The 24,625-nt window shown below is 35.7% G+C and overlaps 1 protein-coding gene across 3 annotated transcripts in view; it reads left to right on the forward strand.

Moving 5' to 3' along the window:
- Positions 1–24,625, forward strand: part of TET2 (tet methylcytosine dioxygenase 2) — a 130,133-nt gene that overhangs the window by 59,428 nt on the left and 46,080 nt on the right. The window lies entirely within an intron of this gene.

The following is a 24,625-nucleotide window of genomic DNA, read 5'->3' on the forward strand; positions in this document are numbered from 1 at the left end:
TACCTGTATGATTTCGGATGTGGAAAGAGTTTAGTGATTTCCCTGTTAACGTATACTGCTGTGGAAGTCATTCATTATGCAGTTAGGCATTAGCAGAATAAATACAGTTCACAGCTATAGGAACCAAATTTAACTTTATCACTCTCGTGATTTAGAATATTTTCATATGCTTTCATATGTCCTACAGGCAATAAGAAGATAGAATCAATACTTGGTGATTTATAGGTAATTTTTTAAAAGGGAAGAAAGAATTAAACATCCATGGTTTCTTCTTAAGTAACTGGGTGGATGATAGTATCCCTCACACCAATGGGGAATATAGATGACAGGTTTGGAGTGAAAGACAGTGAATTCCATTTTGGATAAGTTGAATTTGAAGTGCCTATGGGACATACAGGTACAGATGACTAGAAGACAATTGAAAATCCAAATTGTGAACTCTGCTGAAGGTTAGAAGTACAGATCTGAGATTGAATTGCTACTTGAGTTCATGAGAATAAAATAGGTCATTCTGCAAATGGTTATCTCAGTATCTTCCTGGCCATCTCTTGGGTCACCTTGTTGACTTTTCATTCTCTTTACAATCTCTAAATTCTCATGTTTTTAAGGCTCTCATCTTAGGCCAACTTATCTTGGGTTACCTTGCTAACTTTTCATTCTCTTTACAGTCTCTAAATTTGTGCTTTGAAGGCCTCATTCTCAAGCTGGCTTCTCTGTTTTGGTGGGAACTGGTAGCAATCATTCATTTGTAAACAACCCAAATGGCTAGCATTGAGCAGGACTCCCCAGCATACTCCTCTGAATTATGTTTTGAGTTATCTGAAGGATCAATATCTCAAACTAGGAAACTCTAGCTTTCTCATTTATTTTTATCATCTGATTATTTTTCTTGCCTTTAAGTATAAGGGATAGAGACTTGATTGATTTTTATGTACAACAAGTTAAAAAATTTAGTTAGGCATCTTTGCCATGTAATCAGTTTATACTTCTTGAATCTTTTCCAGTCATCAAAAAGTTGCTGAGCATGCGCAGCTTTACTTACTAGCTTATAGCATGAAGAAGAGTAAAATAAGAGTGGATAAAGGCACAGTGGTAAGTAGTCAGTGTTTCCAATTAATCTCACAGTTTAGGATTAATTTAGCGTGAATTCTGTTCTTTGGTGTCTTCCTGCTTTTTGACGTGGTAACCTGCCATAACAAAAGGAAACAGCAGGAAACTTGGTACCAATTAAAACAGTCTTCTTCCACCAAAGAACGAACTGTCAGCAAACAATCTCAAATTCAAAGTGATAAGTGTTTTAGAGTGAAACAAGGATAAAGAGACAAAGCTATTAAATTTTAACATCTGCTGGAACACAAAGCGCATGCCAGTAGAATTAAGTTTGGCATTTAATTAGATACAATTTGCACATCAGAAATCAAATAGATGCCTCAAGGCATGATATATATATATATATATATATATATATATATATATATATTTGAGCGAGGGGCACTTCTAGCAAAACTGAATACACTGGTATAAATGTCTGTGTGAAAATTTTTTTATCCATTCACTTTTGGTGTGTATTCCAGCTATGAGTTATTCAACCAGGCTCACTAAGTTTGAGTCTGATTAATAACGTTTGAGGTCACACCTGATTAACAGTATTTGAAGTTTGAATTTTTTCTAAGATGACTCAAGCGCAATAACATTTTCTATATCAAAATGAATCTCCATCCAAATAGGAAAGAAATCTGAAATTTCTGTTTCTGTGTTGACTGAGATGCTCCGGATGAGCCTGGACTCAGACCTCACCAACTTTGGATCTTTATGTTAAGTAGTCAGTGGGGTTGACTTCTAGGACTAGAGATCAAAATGTTCTACACCTCTTGATATAGATCAATGGCTGATGTAATGTGCTTCCAACAACTTTCTTTTAACTAAAACAGTACATATACCAAGTTGGTTTGTCACAATGGAAACAAAACAGAAATCTGACAACAGATTTCTCTAATTTTTTTTGTGTATGTTTCTGAATGGAGCTAAAATACATAATTTTACTCTTCCTTGGTGAAGATGCCTTTATAAAAGAGGACGTGTTTGAGAAAATTAAGAAATCTTGTGGGTAGCCATGAAAGAATTATTTTAAACAGAATTAGTATAGAGGTGTGAAGATCTACTGAAGAGTGATAAGTAAGTATGGAAGAGATGGCGTTCAGTATTGGGCTTCAGTATGAATAGGTAGAAGATGAGCAAGGCTTAGAGGCAAGAGGTTCATTCAATAGGCTGTTGCGGTTATCCAGCAATGAGATGGTGACAGCATGAGCCATGGTAGTAAAAGTAAGGATATGGATAATTTATGGGTCCTACAGACAATAAGAACATAGAACCGATAGGTTATTTTTTAAACGGGAAGAAAGAATTAAACATCCATGGTTTCTTCTTAAGTAACTGGGTGGATGATAGTACCCCTCACACTGATGGGGAATGTAGATGACAGGTTTGGAGTGAAAGAATGAATTCCATTTTGGATAAGTAGAGTTTGAAGTGCCTATGGGACATACAGGTACAGATGACTAGGAGACGATTGAAAATCCAAATTATGAACTCTGCTGAAGGTTAGAAGTACAGATCTGAGATTGAATTGCTACTCGAGTTCATGGGAATAAAATAGGTCATTCAGTAAATTGTTATCTCAATATCTTCCTGGCCATCTCTTGGGTCACGTTGTTTACTTTTCATTCTCTTTACAATCTCAAAATTGTAATGTTTTTAAGGCCCCAATCTCAGGCTGGTTTCTCCAACTGTACTCTTACTTGGGATGATCTTATCTAGTCATGGGGCATTAAATACCATTGGTAGGTTAACACAGTTCACAGTTATCTCCAGCTAAGACCCCTTACTGATTTCCTGACTTGTACACTCAACTGCCTGCCTAATATACCCACTTTAATGATAACGTACATCTCAAACTGAGCTTGTTCGAAATAGAAGCCTTAATTTTTCTGTCAGTCATATTGGTCCCATTTACCCATCCTAACAAATAGCACCATCATTAACCTTTTAGCTCAAGACAAAACTCTAGGCATTATCTTGCTTTCGTTCCTTTCATGTACTTTCTCACATCTAATCCATTAACAAGTTATTCTGTTTCTGCCTCCAAAATGTGTCCTAAATTGATCCATTTCTCTGCCACTGCTCTTCTCTAGTTCAGGACATTATATCCTTTCTCTTGGATTACTGCAGTCTCTAAACTTCATGCATCTGTGTTTTATATTTTTAATTCATTGTCTGTACAGCTACCAGAGTGATCTCTTAAAGGTCCAAATCAGTTCATGTCACTGCTTTATATATAATGCACCTATGGCTTCCCACTGGATTTAAATAATAATCTTAACACTTTACCCCTCCATGGCCTTTGCATACTTCTAACCTCACACCTCAAAACACTCCTCTTGTTCACTGAGAACTAACTAGACCAGTTTCTCTTCTCCTCAGCTATACCATGCTAATTTATGCTTCAGTGCCTTTGTACTTTTGTTCCCTCTAGCTGGATCATTCTTCCAGGTCATTCTGTCATTGGCTTTTTCATTCAGTTCATATAGATATCAACAAATCAAGAGAGTCTCTGCTCTATCTAAATAGTCCTGTTTTAGTCCTCTTTATCTCATCACTCAGATTTATTTCCCTCATAGCACTTATCAGTCTGAAATTGTTTGTTTATTTGGCTACTTGTTTGTCTAGATAAACTTCACTGATGAAGGAATCCAGACTATCTTGTTCACCCCTACATCCCTAGAACAATATGTTAAAGATAAATAAATAAATAGATGAAAGAATGTTGAAGAGAAGAGTGTCCAGTCCAGCCCCCTGAGGTGACCAGTATTTAGGGAATAAGCCGAGGCAGAGGAGGGCCATTAAGAAGGAGCAATGAGAGATAGAGGAAACCTAAGAACAAGGTGTCCCTAAAGTGAGAATGTCCTAACACAGGTCTAAATGAAAGGATAGTTCAGAAGAGGGCACTGCAGCTGGCTGAAAGAGAACAAGAAAGGCTGTAAGGTGGAGGTGACTTTTTAATTGAGCCGTGAAAGATAGGGAAATTCTTTATGAAGGAGTAAATGGAGGCACAAAGGCATAGAGGCAGAAGATGCATGCCTGTTTGGGGAATAGAGAGTCATCCCATTTGTCTTTCACATATCTCATTTAATACTTCTCATTTAATCCTTTTAGTGTTAATGTTGTCACTAGATTAAAAAACAAAGGCTCCATCAGGATCACAAAGTAAACAGAAGAATATGGATTTAAATGGAGATCTATCTGACTACAAAGACTACTTACTGCAACTTAAGTCATTGAGATTCCTTATGGGCACCTCATATTCACCCTGCATATACCAGTATGCCAATGTTGAAATGAGGTGTGAATAAGCAGGGTAACAATAGAAACAGATATTCTTACCTTGATTATTCCTTTGGTAGCTTCAAGGGAAATTGAGTTTGAGGATAAAGTAACTCTTCCCATGTCAGCACTTTTTATCTGTCCTGAAACATGAGAAATTCTAAATGTTCAAGCCATGCAGTTTTCATCTAGTCAGATGGTTGAGAAGTCCAGGTTACCCATAGTTGTAATGAATACCTCCTCTTTATCTTCTTAATGTTCTGCTTTGCCAAATGATCTATAAAGATTACTCAGTGTACCTTTCAGATTGAGGTCCAGCAGACTTTCAGAACATTACATTTAATTACAGAAACCCAACTAATAAAATAATAAGCTCATGTTAGTTTCAGGTGTTGATTTGTTTTTAATGTAGTCAATATTTACATATAATGACTGGCAACTTAACAGAGTTATAATAGATTATTCACCTGTATTTGCCTTTATTTGTGTGTATACACACATGTATACACACTTTAAACTAGAGTAAAATCATTTATGCATACTAAATCAAACTTGAGAGTCCCAAAATTTTCAAATTGTGTATGGCTTGTCTGTATTTTCTAAGACTGTCCTTTCTGGTTTAAGTGAAATTAAAAATTGAGTTAATGGTATTAGTCTCTTTTAATTTTCTATTTTTTTCATGATTAAAAAATATTAATTTCCAGCCAGGTGCGTTAGCTCACTCCTGTAATCCCAGCACTTTGGGAGGCTGAGGCGGGTGGATCACCTGAAGTCAGGAGTTCAAAACCAGCCTGGCCAACATGGTGAAACCCCGTCTCTACTAAAAATACAAAAATTAGCCAGGCATGGTGGCACATGCCTGTAGTACCAGATACTTGGAAGGCTGAGGCAGGAGAATCACTTGAACCTAGGAGGCGGAGGTTGCAGTGAGCTGAGATCTTGCCACTGCACTCTAGTCTGGGCGACAGAGTGAGAATCTGTCTCAGAGGAAAAAAAAAATTAATTTTCCCCATTCCCCCACCCACCCACCAAAAGACTCCATTGGAGTTTTATTTTACAAATGCATCTGCTCATCTACTTCTTTTTAAGTGCATAAACTAGTTTTACAAGCTTGAGTTTAAATCTTAACTCCTCAATTCTTTTTCTGACATAGAAATATACAGGTGCATTATGAAATAGCTAATAGTGACTATTTTCTAGGGCTGTAACTCAATATTTATAAGCATAATGATATCACCTGCTGAAGTTTGACACGTCAGTATAGTTCTTTTGTTACTCTAAGTCATAAAGGCAGAATTTGGGAAAATTCACAGCTTTTCAAATATGCAGAAGAGGAAAAATTGAGAGGAAGCATACTAAAATTTCTTTAGCCAATTTTAATCAAGTTGAGTTTGAAACTTACAGGATTATGCTTCAAAGCTTGTAATGATCATCACAAGTAGCCTTATTCAAAATGACACACTAATTTCTACCGCATCTGTACTCTTCTCATTGTAAGATGTTACATATACCTATGCTTGACCAAATGGACTTCCTGCTATTTTAAGACATTTTTCTGTGTTTTAAGTCTTTCTACAAATTTTCTCAAGCATTCCCCTTTACCTAGGATGTTCTTCTTTCACTGCAAGTGAAGAAATTCTAAAAATTCTTAAAGCACACTACCAAAAGCCTTTCATTTGGATGACCCACCTTCCTATGAGTCCCCATAGTTGCATGTCTGATGGCATTTATTTTAACTCTATGATCTGCTTCTAAATTAGATAAAAGCTCTCAGAGAGGACTATGACTAATTGTCATTCTGTTTCCCATGGCACCTAGTACAGTACTCAGCTCACAGGCTCAATAAGTAATGAGTTGAACTACGTTTTTTTGAAGCAGAGTCTCCCTCTGTCCCCCAGGGTGGAGTACAGTGGTGCAGTCTCTGCTCACTGCAACCTCTGCTGCTGGGTTCAAGTGATTCTCCTGTCTCAGACTCCCGAGTAGCTGGGACTACAGGCCCATACCACCATGCCTGGCTAACTTTTAGTAGAAACAAGGTTTCACCATGTTGGCCAGGCTGGTCTCGAACTCCTGGCCTCAAGTGATCCACCTGCCTTGGCCTCACAAAGTGCTAGGAAAAGTTTGCCATTGTCGTGTTATGATATATATTGGTTTTTGTCCATGGTTTCTGGTTCATAGCTCCAATATCCCTTTTTACAGTCTTTTGTTAGAATGTGGGATGTGTTAGGCCTCGGGGCAGGCCTTAGAAAACAGAACCTCTCCTGCCTTCCTTTTACTTGCCCCCTGAGGGAGATTTTTTTTTTTTTTTTTTTTTTTTTTTTGAGACAAGACTTCCCTGTGTCACCCAGGCTGGAGTGCAGTGGCATGATCATAGCTCACTGCAGCCTCAACCTCCTAGGTTCAAGCAATCCTCCCATCTCAACCTCCCAAGTACCTGGGACTACAGGCACATGCCACCACACCTGGCATTTTTTTTTTTTTTTTGTAGAGAGGAGGTTTCGCCATGTTGCCCAATCTGGCCTCCAGTGCCTGGGCTCAAGTGATCCACCCACCTTGGCTCAAACCACCACACCCAACCCTGAGGGAGATTCTAATCTTCCCCACCCTTCTGATTTTGAGTCTTAAAACCCCAGAGAAAGTCCCACCCTTTGCACTGGGGAAAGGAATGCTGATGATCATGAAGCCTCCATAAAAACCCAGGAGGATTGAGTCTGGGGAGCTTCTGGATAGCTGAACCAGTGGAGGTTCCTGGAAGGTGGCTCATCCAGGGAGGACTTAGAAGCTCTGTGCACTTTCCATATACTTCACCCTAAGCATCTCTTCATCTGTATCCTTTGATAAACCAGCAAATGTAAGTGTTTCTTGAGTTATGTGAGCTGCTTGACCAAACGTATTGAACCCAAAGAAGGTGTTGTGGGAACCCCAACTCTAAGCTGGTTGGTCAGAAGTTCTGGAGGCCTGGATTTGTGACTTGTGTCCGTGGCAAGGGCATCTTGGGGACTGAGCGTTTAATCTACAGGGTCTGACACTGTCTCCGGGAATTAAATTGGAGAACACCCAGCTAGTGTCTGCTGCTTGGTGTTGGGGAGAAACCCTCACACATTTGGTCACAAAAGAGAAGTTTTCTGTTTTGAATATTGTTGTGATGTGAGAGCAGAGGAAAAATGCATTTTGGAGAGGTTTTTTCCTACACAGCCATAGGCAATGATAAGAATATGATGCTTTTTTCCAGAAAATGCTACATGAGACCTTTTTATAAAATCTAATTTTCTTCAACTGAGTAGCACTTAAACTAAAAAGAATAGGTTATTTCAGTGTCTCTCTGTAATAACATCTTACAATCACTTGTCAGACCGTGAAATAATGTTCTAGAAAATTAATGAAAGAGCTTTTTAAACTTTGTGACATTTGACTTATATTTATTACCAAAAAGCCTGAATTATTATTCAGCATATTATAATTTTATTTAAAATTTAAATTAGAGATGAAATACTTGTAAATGTTTATAAGATTGGTAGCTGTGTGGGCTTCCAGAGTTAGAAATGCCTCTGAGAAAAGATTTAGAGTTTTGAAAGTATTTTGAAAAAAGAAACAGAAAGGAATACAACATTTTCCCAGCACTGCTTCAATAATGCAGTCTTCAGCATCATCTCAAAGCAGTAACTGCAGTACAGATGAGATCAGCCAGTTTTTTTTTCCCCCTTATCTGCAGTGATTTTACCATCTCTTCATGCTACATCTTACCACAAAGAGAACATTGAAACATGGGAAAGAGTTTGCTTTGATTTCAACCAGAATGCCAACTCATTTCTGGGGTTCTAAACCATAACCTTTTTTAGCAGAGCAGTGTAGAATTTTTATACAATACCATAAATGGTTGGCCTGAGTAACATTTTAACTGTAAGTCAATACCTTTGAAGAGACATGTCTGACAATTCAGAGTTCTATTTTCTCCATGTGTGACTAAAGTACCTTTTCTATTAAGAGACCAACCACCATTTCCTTCTACTCTTTGTTCTCCACTTAAATAAACTTAATTCAGCTTCAAAATATTTTATGATCTTGATTACTAACTGTGGGTCTTTAGAAGACAATATAAAACATTTCCATGCTGTGAATATTAGAGCTAGTATTTCTGGGGGAGGTAGAAGAGGAGAGATAGAGTGCAAATGAATATTTTTAAAGCCACGCTGACTAAAACAAAAGGAATGTTTTATACATGTTTATTTTATTGTACTTCTTTGAAACAGGTTGGGGGGAGGAGAGTTAAAATATTGGTTTGAATTTTAATCAAAGTTCTTTCATGGAATTGTTGGTGCTTCTGGTAATAACAGTTCTATAATCTTTGTGAGTTAATCTGAAATGTTCTTTTTCTTCATCGTAATTCAGTGCTTGTCTTAACTGGTGGACTTATTTTATGGTATCATGTTTATAAGATGGCAACTAAAATCAGATTTTTTATACTCCTAAAAGATGGATACGATAGAGGGGAAAGGGGGTAAGCTACAACTTTTAGGTTGTTGGTGATATTTGAAGTGTTTATTGCTTCTGATTTACATTTATATATTATATTCAAATATAAACTTTAAAAGTAATGATTTGCCACAGGTTAAAGCAGAACATTTATATGATATTTCCTAGATGTTTTCCTCTACAATCCTGTTTTTGTTCTATGAAAAATGCCATAAACTTGGATCATTCACTAATTAATTTGTAGCTGTTTTCAAACAAAAAGCTAATTCATCTTTTAGCGGATTTAGTTATAATCATGATAACAGATGTATAGCTAAGTCTGTTGGACAAACTGTTGGTCACATCAATCTTAAATGCATCATACAGCGTGACGTGAATTTATGATATTTCCTAGGTAATGCTAAGGTTATATGGAAATTTCTTTGCAGGTAGTTAAGTCTTATTTTGAATTCAAATGTTATTTTCAATACATACGTGGAAGTATATTTTTTGTTTGTCCTAAATGTTTAGATTTTGTGAGTTTACAATTTTTTTGTGTGTTATTTGTTCTTGCCCCTCCCTGCATTCCCTATGAAGATGTATGTCAGCACTATGCAACACTAAAATAACAATCAACCAAATTATATCCTATGAACAGACCTTTCTCTTCATTTCAAAGGCATAACTTGGATGGTCTGTTTAGCTCATGGTGAAAAAAAAAAGTTATGATTTTGTATTTGGGCAAAGTACAGGTGAAGAGCGTGAATAATTAGAACAGCAATATAACTGGAAGAAGATAGTTTTTACAAGTTAAATTTGAAGCTAAAGCAAAACTTGCATAGGTATGTGTCCTTTGCTCTTGAAAATGAACTCAGAACTCTACATCTGAGTGGTTATATGAATTTATACTCTCCTAGTCCACAGGTTCTCATCAGTGCCTCAAGATCTATGCACAGATTAAAATTACATAAGATATCATATACTACATCTGAATTAGGGGTTTCCAAAGTATGCTATTCCATGGAAATACTGTTTTTTCAGGGTGCTCCATAAACAATGATCCTGTATTTCATTATGTCCAGGAAATGCCACACAGCACCTTTCCAGACATCCTATCATCATATTAAAGACTTTGAGGCCATGCATTAAAGAAAGTTTTAAATTAGAAAAAAAAATAAGTTTTCTTACTTGAGCACAGAACTTTATTATCTCTCAGGCTGGTCCTCCTTTTTTAAAATTACATGTTAATATCCCAAAGAACCAGTGTACCATAGATAGATATCACATATGATAAGAATCTGTTTCAGTGGTGTTGGTGTACATGTGTGTTCAGGTACCTACACATTAGGACACATCTCTAGTTTATTAATACTGCACTTATAAAGAGACATGATAGAGACATCAAGAAGACATCATTTTAGGGTGGACACCATTGCCTAGGACCTGCTTCTTAATGTTAAAAATGCAGAAACCCAATTTTATCTCTCCCACAGAGTTGACTGGAGTGAAGGAAATTGAGTTGTTTTAATTAAACTCACATGAGATTGATGTTTAAACAAAATTGTAAGTTTATCAATTAATAATCAAGAATTCCCATTTTTAATTTTCAAAATATTATTTATGTCCACTGTCCAGTGTACTTGCTTTAAGGGCACCCAATGATTCTTGAAGATGAAGAGTCTTAGGAATATTTATTATCTAGACCTCAATGAAGAAAGCTTTTTAATCATCCTGCCCCATAGAAGAATTTATGTTCCTAGTGATGTGATCATATTGGCCAATCCAGTGTTTCTTTTCCAAGGACAGTACTGATAAGGAGCACCAAATCTACCTCTTTGTCCTGAACAGATCATCTCCATCTATTCATAGTTTGGCTCAGAAGTTGGACAAGGCTGCATTTTATCTCTACTTCTTCCTCATGTTGGCTATGCCATGCCACTTCATTCTTTTAGCTTCTATTTACTTATGTGTAAAATGAGGTAAAAATTATACCCTTCAAGCCGAAAGTGGTCTTCGTGATGACTTATTTAATTGAAGCCCCAATAGATATTTGTCATTGCCAGTTTTAGAGAATCATAGCATTTTAGAACAAGACGGCCTTAGATGTAATCATGTTCATTCCCCTCATATTATAAATTTTTAAAAATTGAGATGTGGGGTGGTTATGACTTGCTCACAAACCCACATTTAGAACCAAAACTCAGCATTCTTGTTCTGACTGTGTCTTTGTCCTGTAGGTATATGTCTTGTCTTCTCAATTAAATAATTAAAGATTCTTAAAGATAGAGACCATATTTTATGCAACTTCTGGATCCCATAAATTATGTTTCCAGAAGAACCTTTTGTAATGAAAAAATATATCTATGTATATATTATATATATAGTCTATTACTATTTTGATAATCTAAAACATGCTGTATAATTTTAGGTGATCTTAACCTATTTATCAGAGCTTTTCAGATCAAAGAAAATTAGAGTAATCTTCATCATGTATGGGAACATAAATGTATTTTTCTGATGAACACATGGTTATATGATACTCTTTTAAAGCATCTGTATAGTTGAAATTTGTCATTTTCCTAATATTTAACCCATGAGAGAATTTCTTTTACTCTTTCTTCTGATGGACTGAAGTTATTTTATGTTATGAAATAATGTTGGCAGCTTTTCATTAGAACTGGTACATATTGAAATTTCTTAAATCGATAGCTCATGGATGTGCAGTTAGTTTAATGGCATCTCCATTATTAATCTGTAAGAAGATCCTCATCTTACTCTCAAAAATAACTGTAATATCCTACAAATTAAAACATGATCATTGCTAGTTGTTCCAAAATAGGAAGAATAAAAATGACCAGATTGTTATGGTAACCAGTTGATTAAGACTAGATCAATATGAAAACGAATTTGTTCAAGTCTGTACAAAACTTCTCCAAAACATAGATGGCATGCCTTTTGAGGCAATGGTAGGGAACAAAATATTTTTGAGAAGGAACAGATTTTAGGGATACAGTACAGTACATAATTGCCAAAATGCCTGTGTTGCAAGGATTCCTGGTAGAGTTTTTAAATAAAATGCTAGGTATGTCATGTTTGTTTCACGTTAATATTGTAGAGCCCCCTGGGGATGTGACAATTTAGTTGACCAACTCTAATATAGTTAATTTCTACCTTTTGATAGCTTTGTGGGGTTTTGTTTGTTTTTGGTTTTGCCATTCTTGATTTTAGGGCTGAAGATATGAGACAATGTATCAAACAATAAAGAATTATGCATTGATTAAGATCGTCTTGGTGAATTAGATGTTTATTATATAACTCGACTTTAAGACATTGTTCAGATCTCACTATCTTAATGAGATTTACTCTCACTGTATAGTATTTAGTAGGGCAACCACTCCCCGATACTCTTGATTCCCCGTTAGCTGCCCTATTATTTCTTTGTTTTTCCCTTAGCACTCAACATTTTCTTACCACACCACATAATTTACTTTCTTATTGTGTTTATTGTTTTTCTCCTCATTAGAATATCAGGTCCAAAAAGACAGGAGTATTTATCTCTTTTGTTCAGTGGTGTGTTACTGGTGACTACTAGAGTGCCTGACACGTAGAATATGTTCAATAAATATTTGTTGCATGAAAGAATGAATACCTTGACAGATTATTTTTATAACTCTACCAGTGTCATTATATAACTACACTGAATGATTGTGAGCCCTCCTAGAAATTACATAAAGTTCTTATATATTATTAGAACCCATTTGTTGCCCTTATGTAATGGTTCTATTGGAAAAATCATGCCTCAGTATATAAAAATGAAAGTTTTTTTTTCTACAATTGCCCCTCAAATATACTATTATAGTCTCCTTCACCCCATTCAGCCATTGGTGTCTTCTTGACCAGATAACATAATTTTTACAGCACCTTTTGGTTATTAGAACAATTTTATTTTAGTCTTTCAAACTCAGTCCTATTCATTTTAAAACTCCCACCTCAAGCCTGAGTCAGTGTTCTTCTCCCAGCACAAACTTAAACACTGGCTCCAACCCTTGGAGTTGAAAGTAGGGGAGGCTCACTCTTGATACCTCCCCTCCCCCTCTACCTTGAGCACCAGTGCCTAGGAAATTGGGCAGGACTGAGGAAGGATGAAAAGGAGCTCAGGGCTCCTTAAGCACCTGAACGAGACTGGAGGACTTTGGATGTTGCTATTTTTCTGCCTGGCATTGACTGGCTATTGGACGCCCTCTATGAGGCAGGCATCCAAATGCCGGCTTTCTTGACACACATGGAGCGTTCTTTAGAGAGGCCTACAAGGGCTCTCACTGCACAGTACCCTGATAGGAGAGATCTGTCCCTATCTCTTCTATCGCCATAGCTACTTCAGCTTTGCCTGCTGAGTCCACCCCACAGTCTCTTTCTGCTGAGGCATCCTTGCCCTGGACAGATTCTTAGAGCATGACCAAGCCTAAACAACTTCTGCAATTTTTCTAAGTACACTTTTATTTAACTGAAAGTTTCAAGCATTGGATAATGTAAATGTATCCTAGACAGTGTTCCAGTAAGGACAACCAGCTCACAATTATCCATTCTAATAATGGGAGTCAACTGAAATGGAAAAATATAGATTTTTAAAATAATTTATGAGAAACAAATATTTGTGACACGTTACATTTCTAATTATGTTTATCTTTATTATTATTATTATTATTATCGTTTCCTTCAGTACACACTAGTTTGGTGAGACTTGGAGAAAGGCCAGGAATAAGCCCAAATTCAAGAAACAATTCCAGGATTAACAGATACGTGGATAATAGAGAACTGACAAAAGATCATGCCCATTTTACCAATGAGAAACTGGTTGGTTAACTTGGGTTGCAAACTGAAAGCAGATTTATACTAAACTGGCAGGTGTCTCCAGATCTTAAATGCAGATCTCTGTCTCTGAGTTAATCTGCCTCTCATCTTCAATGGCATTCCTCTGAATTTTTCTCCCTCAAATAATCTATACATTATTAAATTTTGTTTATACTGCCATTTTAGGAAACACATTTTAAAACTTTAAACGTGGGAATTAAATAATCCCTGCTGAGGATTATGAAAAACCTGACAAAGCCTCCTATGCACATGATTTAGATTAGGAGCAGTGCACATGCTGTATGTATATGTGCAGCTACTTGTCCAATTAACACCTTTTCAGAAATCTGAGGACTTTGACATATTTGTGTGTTCAGCAGTCCTTTTTCAAGAGATGTGAAGTACATCTTCACAGATTTTTAAATATTAAGACAGAAAGTTCTTACAGAAGGAGAAATAAAATGTTAGCTTTGCCTTAAAAATATTAATTCACCTAATATTCTCCATACTTAATCCATATAGGAAACATATCCCAGGTCTAACATGTAGCTTGGTTACATTAATTTTGCTGTTGAAAAATATATGTTTTGGATTATGTTTTTAAAATTTTAGCTTTAATATTTAAATATTAAATAATGTTAACTTTAAATTAATGAAGAATAGTTTTTAATTTTATAAGAAATGCCCTATAAAAAAACACTTTCTTTACCTCAAGAGTGAGACTTGCCAACCATACCAATATTACATAGTAATTTTAAAGTCAAACGAAATGGAGAGAACTTAATAGATACAGAAGATAAGAATTTAAACTAACATTTTGCTCGGGATTTTAGAACACTATCCAGAGGGAAATTTAGTAGACAATAATGAAGTCCATTGCATTGCACACATCTTGAAATAAGTGTATAATTGACACAAGCTATGTCCCATGTTGATAGGAAGAATCCAAAATAGTTTTGGAGAATAGTGCCATCTATGCAGGAGGTATGGCTGTATATATCATCTTTACTCAGTGTTTTCCATGTCAATAAATATTTAATTCCTAACACTCTGAATTACTAATGGAGGTAAAGCCTGTCAGTGGAAGTGACAGAGAGATATACAGTGATTCCTGTAAGTTTGATCCTGAAACACAGTACCGTTAGCAGATATAGTTCCCATAAGCAAGCAGTCTGAAGTATTTACCCTCAGTAATCTGAATGTGTAAATAAACAGGATTCATGATGGTAGAGTAATTTATATATACTTGTAGTATTAGGACATGCAAAACTTTTTTTATGGAAAAAAATAATTTACTACCTTATAGTATGGCAACTATACAAATCTATAAATTGACTCTTTTGTCCCCTTGAAAAAAAGCTGACATAAAATTTAAATGATGTGTATTTTTTCTCTTAGAGCAATAAAAGATATACCCCCACCTAGAAAATCAATAAACCAAAAAATAAAACAAAAGCAAAATCAAGCCCTCTTCACAAATTTGAGCATATCTACAGCTTTATGTGGTGAGAGATACAGCTACCATTCTTGAGTAATCCGAAGAGTCAAATGGTATGGAGCAAAATTACAATCTTAAATGCATATTGGTGAAATGAGATGCTGATCCATTTGCACACTAATGTGCTATTTTTAAGTCATGCATCATAGCATCTTCAAAGAGGCCTGTCATAATTATGATGGATTAGACTGCAGAGTCAGTCCTAGATTCAGTAATTGTTTCACAGATGCTGCCAATGCGACTTGAATTTATAATAAATTATTTTCAGAGAGGTGGGAGAAGGAACAAAATCAAAGGAAAACTGCTGTGGCTAAAACCTGTTTTGGTCTTAGGAAACCAAAATGTTAGCTAGCAGTCAAAAGGCCAGTATTTTCAACTGAGATAAACATGCTTCATTAATACATGCCTCTGACATAGAAGATAAAGGTTAACATAATTGACATATCAGCCAGTTTCTCTCTCTCTCTCTCTCTCTCTCTCTCTCTGTCTCGTAACTTATGAAAATTTATTCTGGGGCATTAGCTGAAATTATTGAGTGGCCATATAATTGTTGCATGTTTCTATTTATGTTAAATTGCCTGGTTATAATTTGACCTTTAGAATTTCTGAAAAAAATGATGGTATTTATAGTAAATAGAAATATTCTTTTTGGTTCCTTGGAAGTCCATGCATTACAAAGAACATTAGATTATTGGAATAAAAGGATAGACATACATAATATGACCAGTGGGATCTAAATTATAACCTTTTAAAATTGTGATTTAATTAATCTGTCATTTAGGCAAATGATAATTTCTAAAACTGCCTTTTTAGACTTAAAAAATACCAAAGTTCTTATAACTTTAGTATTATATTTTGTTCATTCTTAAAGTTTAATTCACTTTGTTGCCTTTTTGGTAAACCTATGAAGAAATCTCATGCTGCACCATATAGTAAAAAATCGTGTGTGTGTATATTTGTGTGTGTGTGTGTGTGTGTGTGTGTGTCGTTTCAATAATGAGCTATGTTATATTTTGATAAGCAAAGATAAGTTTATAGTGAAGCAGATAAACATGCCATGTATTTTCCTAGGTTAAGGGTTCAATAATCAGAAGAGCTTCCACAACTCATTTGCTGTCTCACTAGTTTTTTTGAAATTGCACTCTATGAGTTTTTTATGTGGTGTTCTCCGTACTTGCTGACTACTGATGCACATTTCTACTTAGGTCACTGGTTCTCCTCCCTCAGTAATGTTGTAGGTAGCTTTGATGAACATTCGTTGTCAGCCTTTTACCTTTGACTTAGTGTTTTTCTTTCATACTACGGCAAGAAGAAATGAAGTTAAATTTTACAAGAGTGACTTGGGTGGCTGATATGCCCACATTGACAGGGACAAGAGCTCTACTCTTCCCCTCTCCTGTATTCCCATGGCACTTCAGTAGTCTCATTGCCTCAACATAACCACAGTTCAGGGCAGTAGAGGATGTATGCATCTTTGTGTTAGCTCCATGCCATGGCAACTGCACTGAGTGAGGATTCAACTCAGTGCAGCAGGACTGAAAAAATAAATGAACTAATGTGTCTTGAGCTCCAATTCTCTGAGTGACATTACCAGGGGAGATTCATAAATCATCCTCAAGTATTCTAGAGAAAAATCATCAGCAGTCCAGCATTGCAAAGATAATCTGGGAAGGTGGCAAAGAAGGGATCAGAATAACTCTGTGGCAGCTTCAAATTCCATGTCCTAGAAGTTTACATTTTCTTTTTTATTCTATCCCAAACCACATAAAGAAATGATTTGTTGGCAAAAGACATGCAAAATGCCCTTAATCATCTTAATAATTACAGACCTACAGATACGTAGCCGAAATACTTTGTTTTTTAATCCTAAACCTTAAAAAAAAAAGCTTAAGTTGTTGGCTAAATGTGAATTTAATAACAAAACTTACTCCTTTAATTATGCACTTGTCTTAGTATTATGTGGTGGGAAGAGCTTCAGAGAGCTGCCAGAGTGCTTAGGCCTAGCCCCTGTGGGAGCCTCTGTTTTGGTGCTTCACCATGGGCAGATTCCTCAGTTTTCACATCTTTAAAATGAGAAAATGGTACTAGATCCTTGCTGCTACTCTGAAATGTTTATACATTGTTAGGACCATTGTTACATATTATTACTCATATTTGAGTGTTACCTTAGAATTTCTTAGCCTTGTGATATGGTTTGGTTGTTGGCTCCTCTAAATCTCCTGTTGAAATATAATCCTCAGTGTTGGAGGTGGGGGCCTGGTGGGAAGTGTTTGGATTATTGGGGCAGATCCCTCATGGCACGGTGCTGTCCTCCTGATAGTGAGTTCTCAAGAGATCTGGTTAAGGGTGTGTGGCACGTCCCCCTCCCTGTCTCCTTCCCTCCCTCTCTCCTTTCCTCCCTCCTCCTCTCTCTTCCTCTCTCTCTTTCTCCCACTCCCACCATGTTAGATGCCTGCTCCTGTTTTGCTTTCTGCCATGATTCTAAGTTTTGTAAGGCCTCACCCAAAGCAGATGCCAGTGCTATGCCTCCTATACAGCCTGCAGAACCATGAGCCAATTAAAGCTATTTTCTTATAAATTACGCAGACAGCTATTTCTTTATAGCAACTCAAGAACAGCCTAACATACCTTTCAAAAAGTTAAAATGCTATTTAGTCGTTCTAGAAGCAAGAGCTCTTTCTCCAGAATCCTGGAAATAAAGATGCCAAAATAATATGGCATGTATTTGATCTCAGGGAAGTTTCATTTTTTCAAAAGGAGGAAAAAAGTAATATAATTTTTTTTAATATTTTCGTAGCTCTAACAGTGCTTAGAACCAGTTCTCAAGAGCACATTGTGAAATTATCAGGAATTGCATGAGCTGTAGGTTGATAACATGATACCAGCTATAACCCATAAGAGCATCTCCTGAGGAATATGTTAAAAACTGTATTCATTCTTAAATTTTAACTAAATGCAATGAGTGAAGTATTGACATCATGAAAATCATCCCTGGGTAAACAATTAGTCACGCCACATTTTCCCAAAGGTTCTTCTGTCTCTGTTCTTGTATATAAACTTCGTAACCAGTTTAACAACCCAAAAAAAAGGCCTTAATTTTGATTGGCCAGCATCCTCTTAGGAAAGACGTTGCCATCCTCTTGTAAAGTTGCTTCTCATTCTAAAATAAGAATTGTTTCCATCTAGGGAATGATTTTTATAGGTAGGATCTTATTTGGCATGGACTGTCTTGCATACAGTGAATTACAATGTGTAGACCTTCAATAGCAAAGTGTTTGAATATTTAGTTGCACAATAGAACAGTATCTTGATTAATATTGTATACCGTGTTAATTTTGTGTTCTCTGGTGTAAGAAAAAATAGAAGGATGTTTAATTTCAACTAAAAAAATCAATCATGATAATTCAGAATATTTCCGATGAGTCATTTATAAGAGCAGATATGAATTAAAATTATATTTTTGTTCTTAGTCTCTGAGAAGCAAAAATCACACAAATAATCTCTATAGCAAAAATGTATATTTATCTGAAAAACAGTTTAACTTTGAAAAACTTTTCTTTGCAATCATTTAAATTCATTAAAAAAATTCATTAACTCTACTTTCACTGACTAGCAGATGAATAGCAGGTAAATATCTATAAAAATTCATCTTTGAAGATTTTTTTATCTTATGCAAAAATTATTGACTTTATGTAGGCTTTTTATGCAAGCTTGAAAACACTGCATAAATGACCCCATAAAAACTACAGCATGAAAGCTTTTTCAGTATTTCTACAATGAGCAAAATGCGTAGGTCTCATTACCTTCTCTTTTATTAAGCAAAATAATACTTTATCAACATCAGTATGCAAGCACTAAGAGCTTGAAAGAGTACTGTGCAAGTGGGTTACTGGATCATAATATTCCAGGGTATGTATATAAAAAGTGTGATTTAGCACATATTAAAGTAAAAGAAAATATTGCCTTTTTCTCCTTCTAAAATGGCAGTTTATTAGTTTAAATTTCCTGAAATAAGATTTAAAGACCAATAACAAATTTTCCTCATTCTAACATATAACTTTCCTGCCCTTCTTGTGAAAAAGTTAACCATTAAACTTTTCACACAAATGATTGTATAAAGGACTTGCTGTCACAAAATAGTTCTGTATAATGTTTAAAAATGGCCATTGTGTTTAAAACTCCATATTGAAATACATTTCTTATTTAGTCACCTACATTTCTTAGTAGCTATTATTATACTCAAAGGATTTGCCCTTGACACTTTAAAGAATGTCCAAAATTATGTGGAATGGATCATAATAAAAGGTAATATATTAAATGCTCAAAATATTTTATACCTTAGAAAGTAGAAAAACATGTATTATGTACAGATCCTACAAATTTTATATAATTTATCATAAATGTACACATGTATATACATGTAAATACCTTTTGATTGCTCTGTATATGAATTGGTGTTTTACAGTTACCAAAAGAAAAGTGCCTTTTTTTGGTAGTATCTGGACAGCTAATTGACTTTCTTTCTACAGGATTTATTTAGATTTATGTCTATGCTCCTTAATTTTTGAAAAGTGATAGTGTCCTGATTTTGGAGAAGCCTCTCATATCAAAGACTACAAATCAATGTTCATGATTTTAAAACCTAAAGTTTCTTTATTAGGTGTTATTGATGATTAAGAGCCATTGTCTCACCCAAATTTTCTACTTGTTCAATAGAAACATAATGTAAGCCACATGGAATTTTACATTTTCTAGTACTCACATTAAAACAAGTGAAAAAGAAACAAATTGATGATACGTTTGATTTAACCCAATATATTTAAAATAGTTCAACATGTCTTAAATATTTTTTGAATATTTTTGTGTTTTTTTAACACTAAATCTTTGAAATCCAAACTAAATGTTTTCACAGATACCACATCTCAATTTGGACTACACACATTTTAAGGGCTCAGTACCTATATGTGACTAGTCACTGTTGGATGATGTATATCTAGACCATCTCTTAATGTATGGAAGGAAGTAAATCTAGCAGAAATAAAAACACCACTTTGTTTTCTTTGTCCAATATGAGTTATAACTTTATTTTTTTGAGACGGAGTCTCACTCTGTTGCCAGGCTGGAGCGCAGTGGCGTGATCTCGGCTCACTGCAACCTCCGCCTCCCGGGTTCAAATGATTCTCCTGCCTCAGCCTCCCAAGTAACTGGGACTACAGGCATGCGCCACCATGCCCAGCTAATTTTTGTATTTTTGGTAGTAGCGGGGTTTGACCACGTTGGCCAGGATGGTCTCGATCTCTTGACTTCGTGATCCGCCTGCTTCAGCCTCCCAAAGTGCTGAGACTACAGGCATGAGCCACCATGCCTGGCCTTTTATTTTATTTATTAAGTAATACACATGCTTGAAAGTTATTAAAAAAAAAAAAAAGGAATAGTTAAAAGTAATCCCCCTCCCAGTGCTTTTCTCCAGCTGCCCCATTCCTTTTCCTGGAGGCAAATTATTATGGCCAGTTCGTTATATATTCTCCAGAGATAATTTTTTTTTTTTAATTTTACAAAGGTATAGGTTGTAGCATTCTTATATAAACTGTTGTGTAGCTTCCTTTATTCCATTTAATTACTGGGAGATACCTCCATCTGAAAATATAGAGATACTAATTTTAATAGCTACATGGTATTATATTGTGTGGCTGTACCATAAATTATTTAACATAACCCTTATTGATATAGGTTGTTTCTAACCTTTTATTACTGCAAAAGATTGTGCCTACATCATTTAATGTATATATGAGCATATTTGTCAGATTTTTTTTTTTTTTTTTTGAGACAGTGTCTCACTCTGTCACCCAGGCTGGAGTGCAGCATCACAATCTCAGCTCACTCCAACATCCACCTCCTGGGTTCAGGTGATTCTTCTTCCTCAGCCTCCCAAGTAACTGGGATTACAGGTGCCTACCACCATGCCCTGCTAATTTTTGTGTCTTTTTAGTAGAGATGGGATTTCACCATGTTGGCCAGGTTGGTTTAGAACTCCTGGCCTCAGGTGATCCACCGGCCTCAGCCTCCCAAAGTGGTGGGATTATAGGCGTGAGCTACCACACCCAGCCTGTCAGATAATTCTTAAAAGGATCAAGGAAAGTGTTTCTGAAATTTTATACATATTGCCAAATTGTCATCCTACAGGATATTTGTAGCAGTTTTGACTCTCAATAGCCACATGAGAGAGTATCTGTTTTCCCACATGCTTGCCAAACATAGTATAGTATCAAGCTTACTGATCTTCACTAATTGGAGAAGAGAAAAACTGTACCTTGTTGCAGTTTTAATTTGCATTTCTTTTTATGAGCAATAGTAGACATCTTCTTAAATACTTAAGAGCCATTCACATTTCATTTTCTATGAACTGTCCATGTCCCTTGTCCATTTTTTAGTATGTGGTTATTCATCTATTTGTAGGAGTCCTATATGTTAAGAAAAGTTTTATACAACTTTTAACTCTTTTTACATGTTTATTTTGGCACATATAAATTTTAGCAAACTTTCCCATCTTTTATGACTTCTAGATTTTGTTTCACAAAAAAAGAACTTACCCAGTCATTAGTTTTTTTTTTAAGTTTTCTCAGATTGTTTTTAACTTTTGGGGGGGTTTTATTTCCTGTATTCAAATATTAAATTCATCTGGAATTTATCTTAATATAAAGTGTAAGGGAATGATCCCACTTTATCATTTTTTCAGATTACCCAGTTGTTCTAATATCAAGTATGTCTTTGAAATCCCATCTTTATCTTGTAGCATATTTCTGTGGTTTGGGTCTATTTTTGAACATTCTGTTTTATTCCATTGATCATATTAATATTATATGTGCAAACACAAACTATTCTAAGTATAGTAGCTTTGTTGCTTCTAATTATCTTTTAATTTGGCTACTAGGCCCCATACAATTCTTTTTCAGAATATTCCTGGCTACCCAATTTGTTTATTTTCCCAGATGAACTTTGGAGTCAACTTCCTTAATTCCTCAAAATATTCTGCAAGTACTTTTAGTAAGAGTATATTAAGTGAATAATTTGACAACTATCTAAGAACATATTATAGCTTTTCACTTGTTTTGTTTTTGTATTTATATATTACTTAGTATAGTTTTAAAGTTATATTAAAATAGGTCTTCCACATTTTAAAAACTTATTCCTAGCCTATTAATTTCTTCTATTATAACTACAGTATTTTATTCCAGTAAAACTTCTGACTGGTTGATGCTCTTATAAATCAAGGCTATGAATTTTTCTTCAGCTACTTTGCTGAATTCTCACAAACTGTAACCATTTTTTACTTGATTCTCTAGGTTGACCTGTATATAATCTTTTTACCTGTAAACAATAACTTTAGTGTTGCTTTTCAACATCTATATTCTTATTTCTTCTATTTCATTTTTCTTGTTTATCAAGAAATAGCTGTTTTAATAGAGTTATTTTTCGCCCAAAGAGAAAATAGTCTTTTTTTCTACTTATATCTTTAAAATAAATGTAATGAGAAAGACTGTGGGAAAATAAAGCAGACACCTTATACAATGGATTAATTTTTTTAGTGCCATTTCTTCTGGCTTTCTCTATTATTGGGACTCTGAAATCTTCATTAGTACTACTCTCAAAAATGTTCAAATGAATGAAATCAGATTCAAGGGTTACAAGTGCAGGTTATATAGGTGAATTGCATGTCTTGGGGGTTTGGTGTACAGACTATTTTGTCACCCAGGTAATAAGCGTAGTACTTAATAGGTAGTTTTTTGATCCTCTCCCTTCTCCCATCCTCAAAGTATCCCTGGTGTCTGTTGTTCCCCCTCTTTGTGTCCATGTGTTCTTGCTGTTTAGCTGACACTTAAGAGAACATGTGGTATTTTTCTGTTCCTTTGTTAGTTTGTTTAGGATAATGGCCTCCAGCTCCATCCATGTTGCTGCACAGAACATGATCTTGTGTTTTTTTATGGCTGTGTAGTATTCCATGGTGTATATGTAACACTTTCTTTACCCAGTCTACTACTTACGGACATTTAGGTTGATTCCATGTCTTCGCTATCGTTAATAGTGCTGTGATGAACATACGTGTGCAATATGCCTTTATGGTAGAATGATTTCTATCCCTTTGGGTAATATGCCGAATAATGGGATTGCTCGGTCAGATGGCAATTCTAAGTCCTCTGAGGAATTACCACACTGCTTTCCACAACAGCTGAACTAGTTTACATTCCCACAAGCAATAAGTGGATAAGTGTTCCCTTTTCTCTGCAGGAATGATTAATTCTTTTAGAGAGTCAAAGATGGAATCCTAGGGAAGATGATATCTGAGGCAGGTTTAGAGTCATTGGGCAAATAAGGGGATTAAGAAGGCATTCTAGGCAGACAGAAAACCAAAGGCATGAAGCTCTGAAACAGCTTACTATGTTTGGATATTTATAAGCTGTTGTTATTGTTGGAGTGTAAACTGTAAGAGAGAGTGGGAGGACAGAAAAAACAGCTTGTATGCGGGGGGAAGAAAACATTTAAACAGAAATTCTCAAAAGATTTGGGCAGCCAGCCCCTGTAGAGGAAAACATAGAATCACCTAGAAAGGGTTTTTCATAAACTACACTTTTCATCACCCCTATTCTGTCACCTGGAATATTGATAACACTGAAGGGAGTGTGCCTTATCTCTCAGGTGTATTTGGATGGAATAGTTTGAGAACCATGCAGGCAAGTTTAACCCAGTGGGTTAAAGAGAATATGACATCAGATTTGCATTTTAGAATCTTCCTTTTGATAACAAAGGGAACCTTAAAGGGCTGGAGGGGAAGGGCAGAGGGGGCTAGGGGAGGAGAACCCTTTTAAAAAGCTACTGCAGGTGGGGTGCGGTGGCTCGCACCTGTAATCCCAGCACTTTGGGAGGCCAAGGCAGGCAGATCACCTGAGGTCAGGAGTTCAAGACCAGCCTGGCCAACATAGTAAAAGCCCGTCTCTACTAAAAATACAAAAATTAGCTAGGCATGGTGGCAGGCACCTGTAATCTCAGCTACTTGGGAGGCTGAGGCAGGAGAATCGCTTGAACCTGGGAGGTGGAGGTTGCAGTGAGCCAAGATCGTGCCACTGCACTCCAGCCTGGACAAAAGAGTGAGACTCCATCTCAAAAAAAAAAAAAAAAAAAGCTACTGCAATAGATCAGGAAGCACAGTGATAAAGAGAAGATCTGAGCTATGAAGTAGCAGTCAAGATGATTAAAGGAATATATAGGAAGTAGAGTTGATAGAACTTAGCAAGTGATTAGGTAAATGAAGTGCTAGAGAAAATAAAAGGTGATATTTTTCAATTGTTTTTAGCATTTTGGCAAAAAATTACTTAGGAATGAAATTGATGCTAATAACTAAGGGTATGAACTTCCCACATTAGCTGGTAATTTTGATCACCCTTGTTT

Source organism: Pongo abelii, chromosome 3 (assembly GCF_028885655.2).
Source record: "Pongo abelii isolate AG06213 chromosome 3, NHGRI_mPonAbe1-v2.0_pri, whole genome shotgun sequence".
Taxonomy (NCBI): domain Eukaryota; kingdom Metazoa; phylum Chordata; class Mammalia; order Primates; family Hominidae; genus Pongo; species Pongo abelii.